We start from the raw sequence: 12,214 nt of genomic DNA on the forward strand, positions 1-12,214 counted from the left end.
CGTGAGCGCCACAGTCTCTTCCTAAGCCATATGACAGCTCCAGACTAAAAAAAATACCCCAAATTACCCCAAATTGGCTCCTAAACTGAAAAATGTGGTTGCCACATTTAAAATAAATATAATTAGAATAAAAAAAGACTTGGAGGAGAATACAGCACCACATACCTCTTACATCCAGGGACATCTCTTGTCATGTAGACCTTCCCTTTCCTTTTCTCCTCCGTTTGACCCAGACCACCATGACAAATTATTTCAGCCGCATCTCGTCTCTACAGAATTTGTAACACAGACACGTAAGATTTCTAAATTTTTCCATCAACCTCCACATCCTTGTGGCTTGACAGTGTCATCCTGCTGCCACTCCCAATACTCTGCCCATTGTGCTCCCCAATGCCCCAGGTACTATAATGCTGAAAAAATAATGACCCTAATAGACATAATTGGGGTCATTTATCAAACTAGTGTAAAGTAGAACTGGATTTCCAAAAGAGCTGTCACAAATTAAAGGTGGAATCTGATTGGCTGCTAGGGCACCTAAACCAGTTCTAGTTTACACCAGTTCTAGTTTGATAAACTACCCCAAATGTCCCTATAGTGTCCACAGTAGTTATATTCTCCCCTACAGTGCCCCCCGTAATAATAACAACCTATATCGTGCTCCAGGTAATAATCCCTGTATAGTGTCCCCAAAAATAATAGAATTGCCACTACAGTACCTCCCCAATAGCAACGCCTCCCACACTGCCCCATATAGTAATTTGCCCCACATAGTAATTTCCCCCACACTGACCCATATAGTAGTTTGCCCCCACACAGTAATTTCCCTCACATAATAACTTGCCCCACACAGTAATTTCCCCCACACTGCCCCATACAGTAATTTCCCCCCACATAGTAATTTCCCCCACACTGACCCATATAGTAATTTGCCCCCACATAGTAATCCCTACTATAATAATTTTCCCCACACAGCCCCCACATAGTAATCCCTCCCATAATAATTTGCCCCCACATAGTAATACCCCCATAATAATTTCCCGAACATAGTAATTTGCCTATGGCTTTTATTGCCGGCGGGGCAGGGAACTAGCGAGTCCCCACAATTGGTGGAGGATGCGGGCGAGTGCAGGGAGGCTGGTGTGACGGCTTACATCAAACCAGCGAGATTACAACCCGTGTCTCTCGACAAAATGGAAGCTGTCGTGAAAGCCCTTGTGGAGGCTAACTTGCAACAGGAGGCTAACTTGCGGGAGGCTAATAAACAGCAGCAGGAAACCAACCAGCTGCAATTGCAACATGTGATGGCATTACAAGCGGCAGGCGCATCCCAGAGCTTCCACAATGTCCGAAAAGTGGTCCGTGCAGCGATCCCTAAGATGACCCCCCTCAGACGACATCGAGACCTATCTGGCGGTGTTCGAGAAGGTGGCCACGAGGGAGAGACTACCCCAAGATCAGTGGGCTAAGGTCGTCGCTCCGTTCCTGGCATCCGGACCCCAGCAGGTGTTTTTTTCGACTTACCACATGATCAAGCGGCTGGTTACACAACAGTAAAGGGTGAGATGTGTTTTGATCAAAATATATTGGCTAAGTGTCTCAGATGTTATCATATCAGAGTGAGGACTTTGTCCACATATAATGCTTGCACCTACTTTATGAAGTACATTATTACCTTATTTCTGTGATTTCCTTCAATAATATGGTCAGGGACATCCACATATTTATATATCATACCGTGCAGGATGTTTTTGTCTTTGTTTTTTCAGTGATTTTTTTTGTTTATGTAGTATATGCTTGAGGGAGTGGCACCTTCAAGTGTGAATGCTCACCTATTATCTTGGGAGTAGCATTCCTTTGCACTTTTTTCCTTCCTATCTCATAGATCGCCTTGATTAGGTGGTACATATAGGTGTGCCTGCTCCTCCTACCATTGGTTGCTTGATGCACATGGAGGTGACTAGGAGCAGCACACCATATGTGCGGGGTCTGCGCTCCTGAACATAGAAGCCCAATGGTTTAGGTAGGTTTAGAGTAGGACCCACCTGACCTGAGACCACCTTGGCGCTTGGTAGGCGGGCTCAGATGTGTTTTGATCAAAATATATTGGCTAAGTGTCTCAGATTTTATCATATTAGAGTGAGGACTTTGTCCATATATAATGCTTTCATCTACTTTATGAAGTGCATTATTACCTTATTTCTGTGATTTCCTTCAATAATATGGCCAGGGACATCCATACATTTATATATTATACCGTGTAGGAGGATTTTTTTTTTTTTTTTTAAAGGGTAAGATTCTGGCAAGACTGGGAGTAAATGTGTTGGTCCGGGCCCAGCAGGTTAATCAGTGGGAGTTTAACCCGGCTGAACCCGCGAGACCTCAGTATTATGATCTGTTATATAGGTTGCAAAAATGGCTGCAGCCTGACGTGTTGAGTTCCACTGCTATGCTGGACCGTCTGTTGGCTGATGTATTCTGGTGGGCTTTGCCGTACCCCCTCCAGCACTGTATCGGCCAGGTGTCTCCTGGTAATGCCCTGGAGATGGTCGACCTGGTGGAGCGCTATGAGGCTACCAGGACTCTACAGGGGGGTTCTTTTGGGAAGGGGGCAGTAAAACCCCGGAAATCTCCACCCCAGACCTGGCGACTGGTGTCAGCAAAACCCGCCCGGGATATACCGCCGTTAGTCTGCTGGCGGTGTCAGGAGCCTGGCCACATAAGAGCCGACTGTCCCCATTGGGGGGAACCCATGGATACGAACTACCGCCACTCTTTGTATGCCAGAAAGCTGTGTACCCCAGAGACTATAGACAATAGTCACCTGTGCCAGTTGGAAGTGGGAGACACTCTGGCGGTAGCTCTGCTGGACTCTGGTGTCCCTGGTAAGAGCTTCCCTGGTGCAGCCCGCCGAGTATACTGGCCGAAATGTCGGGTCGTGTGCATCCATGGAGACTTAAAGGACTATCCCACCATTCTGGTGTCTCTGTTCATGGTGACTGGCAGGTGGACCCATGAGGTAGCAGTCGCCACCATATTACATTATGAACTCATAATAGGGAGAGACTTTCAGGGCTTCCCGGCACTGGGGCCAACCTATTGAACAGTTGGTGGTCCCCAAGGCTTATCGCAAGCTTGTGTTAGATCTAGCCCACCAATACATTCTCGGGGGTCACCTGGGGCTGCAGAAAGCTCAGGATCGTATTCTACAGCTGTTTTACTGGCCCAGCATATTCAAAGAAGTGGAAGAGTTTTGTAAATCTTGCCCGACCTGCCAGATAACTAGCCCCCAGCCACATTTCCGTAGTCCCCTAGTACCTCTCCCGATTATCGAAGTACCGTTTGACCGAATAGCTATGGACCTCATAGGCCCAGTACCGAAGCCAGCCAAAGGGCATCAACACATCTTAGTCATTCTGGACTACGCCACTCAGGACCCGGAGGCGGTGCCACTGCGACATACCTTGGCCAAACTCATAGCTAAGTAGTTAATGGAGATGTTTTCCCGAGTAGAACTACCTAAAGAGCTTCTGACCGACCAAGGGACCCCTTTTATGTCCAAGGTGATGAGGGAACTCTGTAAGTTGCTGCACATAAAACAACTACGGAGGTCCGTTTACCATCCGCAAACAGACTGGTAGAACGGTTTAATCAAACAATAAAAAATATGTTGAAAAAGGTAGTGTGTAAAGATGGGAAGGACTGGGACCTCCTTCTGCCCTATCTTATGTTCGCAGTGCGAGAGGTACCCCAGGCCTCTATTGTTCTCGCCCTTCGATCTGCTATATGGCAGACACCCCCGTGGTCTCTTGGACATAGCCAAAGAGGCATGGGAACAACAACCCACTCCACATAAAAGTGTCATTGAGTACGTTACCCAGATGCAAGATCGGCTAGAGACAGTGTTGCCTCTTGTTAGGGAGCATATGGAGGCAGCTCAGCAAGCCAAGAGTCAGGTCTATAGTCAGCCGGCTCGGGTCCTGATCTTTAACCCGGGTGATCGGGTTCTGGTTCTGATGCCAACCATTGACAGTAAGTTCCTGGCTAGGTGGCAGGGGCCCTACGAGGTACTCGAGAACAATGGAGATGTAAACTACAAGGTACACCAGCTGGAGCAGGTTTACCATGTCAATTTCCTCAAACCGTGGAAAGATATGGAAACCTCTACAGAAGACAACCCGTGGCTGTGTTTTCTAGGAGAAGAGATACCGGCCCCTCTGTCTGATGCAAGAGAGGCAGCTGCCACAGTAAAAATTGCTGACAGCCTTTTCTCTAAACAGACTCAGGAGGCCAGGGAGTTTGTTAGTCGGAACACGGATGTGTTCTCGGACCTCCCTGGACGCACTTCCAAAATCCAGCATGACATTGTCACTGAGCCTCAGGCAATAGTCTGATTAAAACCATACCGGATGCCCGAGGAGAAAAGCCATATCGGAGGAGGTGCAGCTAATGTTGCAGCTAGACGTCATTGAGGAGTCAACTTTCGAAAATTTAACGAGGTTTCCAAATTCGATGCCTATCCCATGCCCCGGGTGGGTGAGCTCATCGAGAGGTTAGGACAAGCTCTGTATTTTTCTGTTTTGGACCTCACGAATCTGTACTGGCAGGTGCCCTTAACGAAGGCTGCCAAAGAGAAAACTGCCTTCATCACGCCTGATGGGCTGTATTACCCTTTGGTCTGCAAGGCGCCCCTGCCACTTTTCAGCAACTAATGGACATATTGCTTTGTCCACATCGTCGGTACGTTTCGGCTAACCTGGACAATATTGTCATCCACAGTACCGACTGGGAAAGTCCCCTGCCCAAAGTGTAGGCTGTAGTGGACGCCCTCCGGAAAGCTGGCTTAACCGCTAACCCCCAAAAATGTGCGATAGGGTTAGAATAGACTAAGTACCTGGGGTATCTCATTGGGAGCGGAGTCATCAAACTCCAAGTGAACAAAATTGAGGCGATACGGAATTGGCCCCGACCTGTCACCACTAGGCAAATAAAGTAATTCCTGGGAATCGTGGGTTATTACATGAGGTTTGTTCCCTACTTTGCTACTCTAGCCGTGCCCTTGACAGGACTCTTAAAGGGACACAAGTCAGTGATGGTTCGCTGGGATGAGCGGGCAGAAGATGCTTTTTACACTTTGAAGTCGGCCCTGTGCGGGTTTTGGTGACACCAGACTTCAATAGGGAGTTCGTAGTACAGACCGATGCCTCTGAAGAAGGCCTTGGTGCTGTACTGTATCAGGAGGTCAACGGGGAGGAGGATCCCGTTGTCTTCCTCAGCCGTAAGCTCACCCCAGCCAATTTGCCAGCAAATGGGATGTCAATCAAGCCAGAAGAAGGACTGGCCAAGTGGCCAGCATGACTCCTTGGACAAGCAGCACCACCTTATGACTCTTTACAGGTAACTTGAATATAGCACTCTGTCTTCAACGTTCTTTTTCTACATTATGCAGCATTTTCTATAATATACAGTACAAAGGTATGGTTGTCATCCTATAACTGGCCTTGATTACATGTTTGTCCATGTATACCTTACGCGCTATAGACACCTTTGGAGGCAATTTTTTATGATTGAATTATATTTATTTTGGGTTACAAATTATTTTTTCCATTGGCATTTATTAAATCCCCACTACACTTTACCATGGCAAACAGGACTTTAGCGTCCTGGCAGCCATGGTAACCATTCAGAAAAAGCTAAACGTCGGATCCGGTGATGCGCCGAAACGACGTTTAGCTTAAGGCCGGATCCGGATTAATGCCTTTCAATGGGCATTAATTCCGGATCCGGCCTTGCAGCAAGTGTTCAGGATTTTTGGCCGGAGCAAAAAGCGCAGCATGCTGCGGTATTTTCTCCGGCCAAAAAACGTTCCGGTCCGGAACGGAAGACATCCTGAACGTATTTCTCTCCATTCAGAATGCATGGGGATAATCCTGATCAGGATTCTTCCGGCATAGAGCCCCGACGACGGAACTCTATGCCGGAACAGAACAAAGCAAGTGTGAAAGAGCCCTTACACAGGTGCATTGGAAAGAAACACAGGAGAATGACTTTTCAGTATACAGCTAGCACTGAATATTTTGTGGCTTCTGAATTACTCTAATCACATAGATTTCTCCTGAAATGAATTCTATATATTCATTAATCAATTATAATAAACTGTTCTATATAACATAAACTAACCTCCCTGCAGATACTATGTCCATCTCTACACTAGGAAGGAACTCTGTGAGCGATTGATAGCTCTAGACCCAAGGTTCCAGCGGCTGGGGGTCGCCCTTTTCAGGGCGGGTGCTCCGATCACAGCCTGTCAGGGTTCTCCCAGCTCTCGGGATTAGCGTATATAGGGACAGAACCTAGGCTGAGCATCCCCAGTATGGCGAGTAAATTTTAAGCGTCCCCTTCAATAAAGAGCCGCAGAATATACACGGGTCTATAGCTGTTATATATATCTGACATCCTTCCAGTAAAGCAGTGCACCACCAGCATTGTTTTATACCAAGTGTCTCATTATCTTAATGAAGAAAAATAAACGTTATGTTTTAGAATCAAATAAGGTATACTCGGCTCAATAGCAATAATTCTTAACACTGGTTTAACCCCAGATTAACCCCTGAGCACCTGAATGTGGTGATGTGCATCGAACACGACATCTGAGGGGTTAAATGATGGGGGGAGCACGATCAGTCTTCCCCGTCATTGCACCTGCTCCATACAATGGAAAGTAATTTGTGACAAAGTAATTTGTAACAAATTGAATTTCTTGTTGAAGTTTCGCGAAGCTGCCAAATCGAATTTTTCAAAACTTCGATCATCTCTAATTAATATTCCTCTCTTAGAAAAGCCAACTTGAAGATTATGATTTTAAGTTACTCATCCATTTGAGTTCTTCATTGCAAGTAATATTATAAGTAATATATAAGATCATTTGTAAGGGTAAATAAAAATATATGTCCATATGGTGAGTTGATCCAGAGGAAGGCAAAAAACATGAGATAGAAGTAAATTGTCTTCATCTTAGGGTCCATTCATACGTCCGTAGTGTATTGCGGATCTGCAATACACCCGGCCGGCACCCCCATAGAACTGCCTATTATTGTCCGCAATTACAGACAATAGGACATGTTATATATTTTTCCCGAGCCATGGACCAGAAGATCGGGGGCACGCTCTGGAAATGCGGATGCGGACAGCACACTGTGTGCTATCCGCATCCATTCCTGCCCCATAAAAAATGAATGGGTCTGCAATTTGCGGAACGGATGTGGACCCATTCTGTGGAAGTGTGAATGGACGCCTAGGGCGAAAGAAACCTTTCCTAACTCCAAATCTGGCAATCAGAACTGTACATTACCTGGTGCGGATTTTGTTGGCCTAAAGAGGACCTGAAGCGCAGCCAGCATTCGACCTTGTACTGTATGTCTGCAGGTTCTACAGCAGCCAGATAAATACATAAAAGGGGTTGTCTCATTTCAGCAAATAGCATTTAGCATGTTGAGAAAGTAAATACAAGGCACTTACTAATGTGTCCATATTGCCTCCTTTGCTGGCCTGATACATTTTTTCATTGCATTATAAACTGCCATTTTCCAGGGATTATGACCACCGTGCAATCCAGCAGCGGTGGCCATCCACTATAGGAAAAAGTGGCCTGGAAACAGGTAAAAGCATTGTTGATGTGGATACCAATTTTTTATCATTGTTTCTTGGCAGCAGATTGTCTCATGTAAATGGCAAACTGCTGCCCAGAACCAATGGATTGATATAGGGACTGTGGTAATGATTGCTGCATGTAAATGAATGCCACATTTCTGATAATTTCCTGCTCAGTCGCCCCTGTAAATAGACCTTAACGAGGTTGTCCCATTAAAAATATTCTACAGTTTTCAAACCAGCACCTGGATCTAAATACTTTTGTAATTGCAGGTTATTAAAAATTTAGCATAGCCACTGAGTTATTCAATAAAATGTATCTGTATAGCGCCACCTGCTGTCTGTTTTTTTTCTTATTTCTTTGACCTGCTCACTGAGAAGGCCACACATGCTCAGTTTCATCTTTCAACTGCCTCCTGAGATGTGATAGGCACAGCATGGACACGCCCCCTGAGCTGTGATAGGGAGAGCATGGGACACGCCCCCTGAGCTGTGATAGGGAGAGCATGGACACGCCCCCTCAGCTGCAGCAGAACAGACACTCCCCTTGAGCTGTCAGTTTGATATAAATCTAGCAGAGCAATGAATGGGGAATCTCTGGATCCATGTGAGGCACAGGGCTGGTTCTAGCTTTGTTAGAAAGAGGTTGCCATGTACTATATGATGGCCGATTTTCATTTTTTACATTAGTCATGGGATAAACCCTTTAAGAAAATCTTGCAAAAGAAATTCAAAGCAGTCTAATCTCTCACTCAAAATGAAATTCTTCACAGTGTTCAACATTGTCCATAGTATCATATTAATTCTGTTTTTACAAGTTCCCTGGAAGGGAAAGAACTGCTCTGAGTGACACATATGGTTAAATTCTGCTACACTGAATACTTGGAAATGCACGTATAAATAAGCAGTGCATACTGTACCACAAGCCTCTCCAGGGTGAAGAGTTAAGAGTCAGACGTATCCATTCAGAAAAAAAGGCATCTTCTCACATGAATGGTTATCAAATGCTGGCATCTGTGTGATCCCTCAGGCCTCCAGCTTCTATGATTCATTTCCGTCAAACTATTTTCATTTCCACCCACAACATTTAATTTTGATCCCTTGGGAAAAGGTCAAAGGGAGATGTGCACTGATCAGACAGCAAATCGCCACTAGCACAGCCTGATATATCATCATATTCACACACTGGATGCTGAAAGGAAAAACGTTGGAACTATATGTTGGATAAATTTGTTAATTTGTAATTAGGATTTAATAATAGTCACTAAATCTCATCCTTGCCAAATCTCTTTGCCCTTTTCCTGCCCTCAGAGCTGTGCAAATTATTTTCTTAAGGGACTGCAAATGGCACTTCAGCAAATGGCATGTATCATGTAGAGAAAGTTAATACAAGGCACTGACTAATGTATTGTGATTGTCTATATTGCCTCCTTTGCTGGCTGGATTCATTTTTTCATCACATTATACACTTCTCATTTCCAGGGGTTACAGGCACCAGTGTATAGTAGTTTCCTATATCTTACCTGTGTGAAGCGCCACCGATTCCTCCATCCAGGCAGCAGTTACATGGCGGCCCCATTCTCTTTCTCAGCACTTCCTCTGACGTTCTGGTCTGTATACAAATGACTGTGTTCTGGTCCTGCAATGTATGGGTCTCATTACGGATGTCAAGTACATTGCACTGAAGCTTTGAAGAAGCAGTAACAAGAGCAGTGATTACCCGGCGCATGCGCAGTAGCCCTGAAGCAGAGGTCAGTAGAGGTGTCAGAAACTATTAGGTTTGTGCTGTAAATATCTGGGCCCGCAGTAATGAGGGCTGGAAAGGAGTGAGGATGGCAAAAATGAAGAAAGAGGGTATTTGGCGCAGCTTAGAATGGGATTAGGGGTAGAATAAGATGTAAAAAATTTGTTTTGTTTTTTAATATCAGATAACCCCTTTAATATAAAGAGTAATCTGAGATGGACTGGTTGCTAAAGACAAATATATCAACCACAGTTAAAAGACTATTGGGGTTATTTATTAAACTGGTGTAAAGTAGAACTGGCTTAGTTGCCCATAGCAACCAATCAGATTCCACCTTTCATTTTTGGCAGCTTCTTTGGAAAATGAAAGGTAGAATCTGAATGGTTGTTATGGGCAACTAAGCCAGTTCTACTTTACACCAGTTTGATAAATGAACCCATATAACCGTTAGCAACAATTTATTCAGCTGTGAGGCTGAAAGCCAGTCGTGTACCATGGAGGCAGCCACCACAACTTCTATGAACTTCTTCTCCAGCTTCCTGATATAATACAACAGCATTTTCTGCAGCCACCACTTTTTCTTGCGTCTGCCGCTAGAGAAGCTCAGTGCAAATAAATTTCACAGCTGCCATTGAGTTCAATGGTAATTGTACACATTCTTTGCACTGAGCTCTTCTGAGTAACTGGATCATGAACTTTCGATGTGGAATTGCATAATAAAATATTCTGAATTGCAAATTTCAACCCGAGTGTGACAAATCTGTGTTATATATCAGTGACTGTCTGGCACCGGTACCAAACAGTGTGCGGAACTCCATTAATTCATTACAGATTTATTACTGTGACTTTTTTTTTTTTAAGTTGCAAAAAGTGACAAAATCACTCCAGGTGTTGGCAAACTGGAGTGGCATTTCTAGACAAATTGGCCAGACTGCTGCCCTAAGGGTGCCATGCACATTAGCCTAAAGTTGATCAAAACAGATGATTTCAACCACAATCAACGTTCATCAGTTTTTACAAAAGAAATTTTACAAAAAGCAATCATTTAGCTGACCAATGAGAGACCGTTATCGTTTAAAGAAGTCGGACGTATTTCATATTTTCATTCGATAGACGAAAGATCTTTCGTTGAAAGAATGATAAATAATAAATAAAAGATCTTTCTTTTTGAAAGAACGTTCCCAGGAAGAAGTTTCATCTATTGCCCAGTTTCATAGAGTATGTATGGCCAGATGGAACAACCGTAACAGCCAATATGGACTAAAATGTATATGGCCATGTCCTCGAAAAGAACTTTCACAAGATGTTTGTTTGTTCAACTGCTGTTCAACTGCAAACCAACTTCTGTCTAATGTGTATGGCCACCTTAGTCTGGCCTCCTTATAAACCTGCTTTAATATGTAGTAAAGTTGACTTAGGCCTCTTTCACACTAGCGTGTCCGGATAAGGTTCGGATGCGTTGCGGCAAACACGCGCGAGTAGGTACCCAATTGCAGTCAGTTTTGACTGCGATTGCGTGCCGTTGTTCAGTTTTTATCGCGCGGGTGCAATGCGTTTTGCACGCGCGTGATAAAAAACTGAATGTGGTACCCAGACCCGAACTTCTTCACAGAATTTCAGGTTTGGGTTCAAGGTTGTGTAGATTGTATTATTTCCCCTTATAACATAGTTATAAGGGGAAATAATAGCATTCTGAATACAGAATGCATAGTACAATAGCGCTGGAGGGGTTTAAAAAACTTAAAAATAATTTAACTCACCTTAATCTACTTGTTCGCGCAGCCGGCATCTCTTCTGTCTTCTTTTTTGAGGAATAGGACCTTTGATGATGTCATTGCATCACATGGTCCATCACATGATCTTTTACCATGGTGATGGATCATGTGACGGACCATGTGATGATAGCAGTGACGTAATCAAAGGTCCTTTTCCTCACAGATGAAGACAGAAGAGAAGCTGGGCTGCGTGAACAAGTGAATTAAGGGGAGTTAAATTTTTTTTATTTTTTTTAAACCGCTCCAGCCCTATTGTACTATGCATTCTGTATTAAGAATGCTATTATTTTCCCTTATAACCATGTTATAATGGAAAATAATAATGATCGGGTCTCCATCCTGATCGTCTCCTAGCAACTGTGCGTGAAAATAGCGCTTGCTTGTTGATGCTTGCGATTTTCATGCAGCCCCATTCACTTCTTTGGGGCCTGCTTTGCGTGAAAAAATGCACAAAATAGAGCTTGCTGCGATTTTCACGCAACGCACAAGTGATGCGTAAAATCACAGCTAGTGTGCACAGCCCCATAGAAATGAATGGGTCCGGATTCAGTGCGGGTGCTATGCGTTCACTTCACGCATTGCACCCGTGCGGAAAACTTGCCCGTGTGAAAGGGGCCTTAAGCCATTTAATTTTAGTGAACAGAAATCTTAAAATGGGTTTCCCATTTCATCATTTGGGGCATATTGTTAGGGTATGCCACAAATTAGATAGGTGCAAGTCCCACATCTGGGACCCACTACTATCACCAGAATCGGATCCGCAAAGTAAAGGAAAGCAGACTGCTATAGGACTTCTGAAAAATAGCAGAGTGGTTGCGCTTAGCTATTTTTAGGAGTCCTGTAGCAGTGAATGAAGAGAAAACCATGCACGCTAGGCAACCTCTCCATACATGCTATGGGACTGCCGGAAATTACCCAGGCAGCGCTCAGCTATTTTCAGAACTCCCATAGTGGTGAACTGAGAGTGGCTGTGCATGTGTCGATGTTCTCCCTTTACTTTAGGGGCACCATTCTGCAGATAGCAGTGGGACCCACACCTATCTGACAT

At 44.5% G+C, this 12,214-nt stretch overlaps 1 long non-coding RNA gene across 1 annotated transcript; it reads right to left on the reverse strand.

Annotated features, from left to right (window-relative positions):
- Positions 1 to 218: 218 nt before the first annotated feature.
- On the reverse strand, positions 219 to 9,627 carry LOC122935931. The gene is made up of 4 exons (XR_006388855.1): positions 9,171 to 9,627; positions 8,568 to 8,747; positions 7,349 to 7,425; positions 219 to 269 (listed from the first exon to the last, which is right to left on the reverse strand). It is a non-coding gene; the product is annotated as an uncharacterized LOC122935931 (long non-coding RNA).
- Positions 9,628 to 12,214: the final 2,587 nt, after the last annotated feature.

Source organism: Bufo gargarizans, chromosome 4 (genome assembly GCF_014858855.1).
Source record: "Bufo gargarizans isolate SCDJY-AF-19 chromosome 4, ASM1485885v1, whole genome shotgun sequence".
Classification (NCBI taxonomy): domain Eukaryota; kingdom Metazoa; phylum Chordata; class Amphibia; order Anura; family Bufonidae; genus Bufo; species Bufo gargarizans.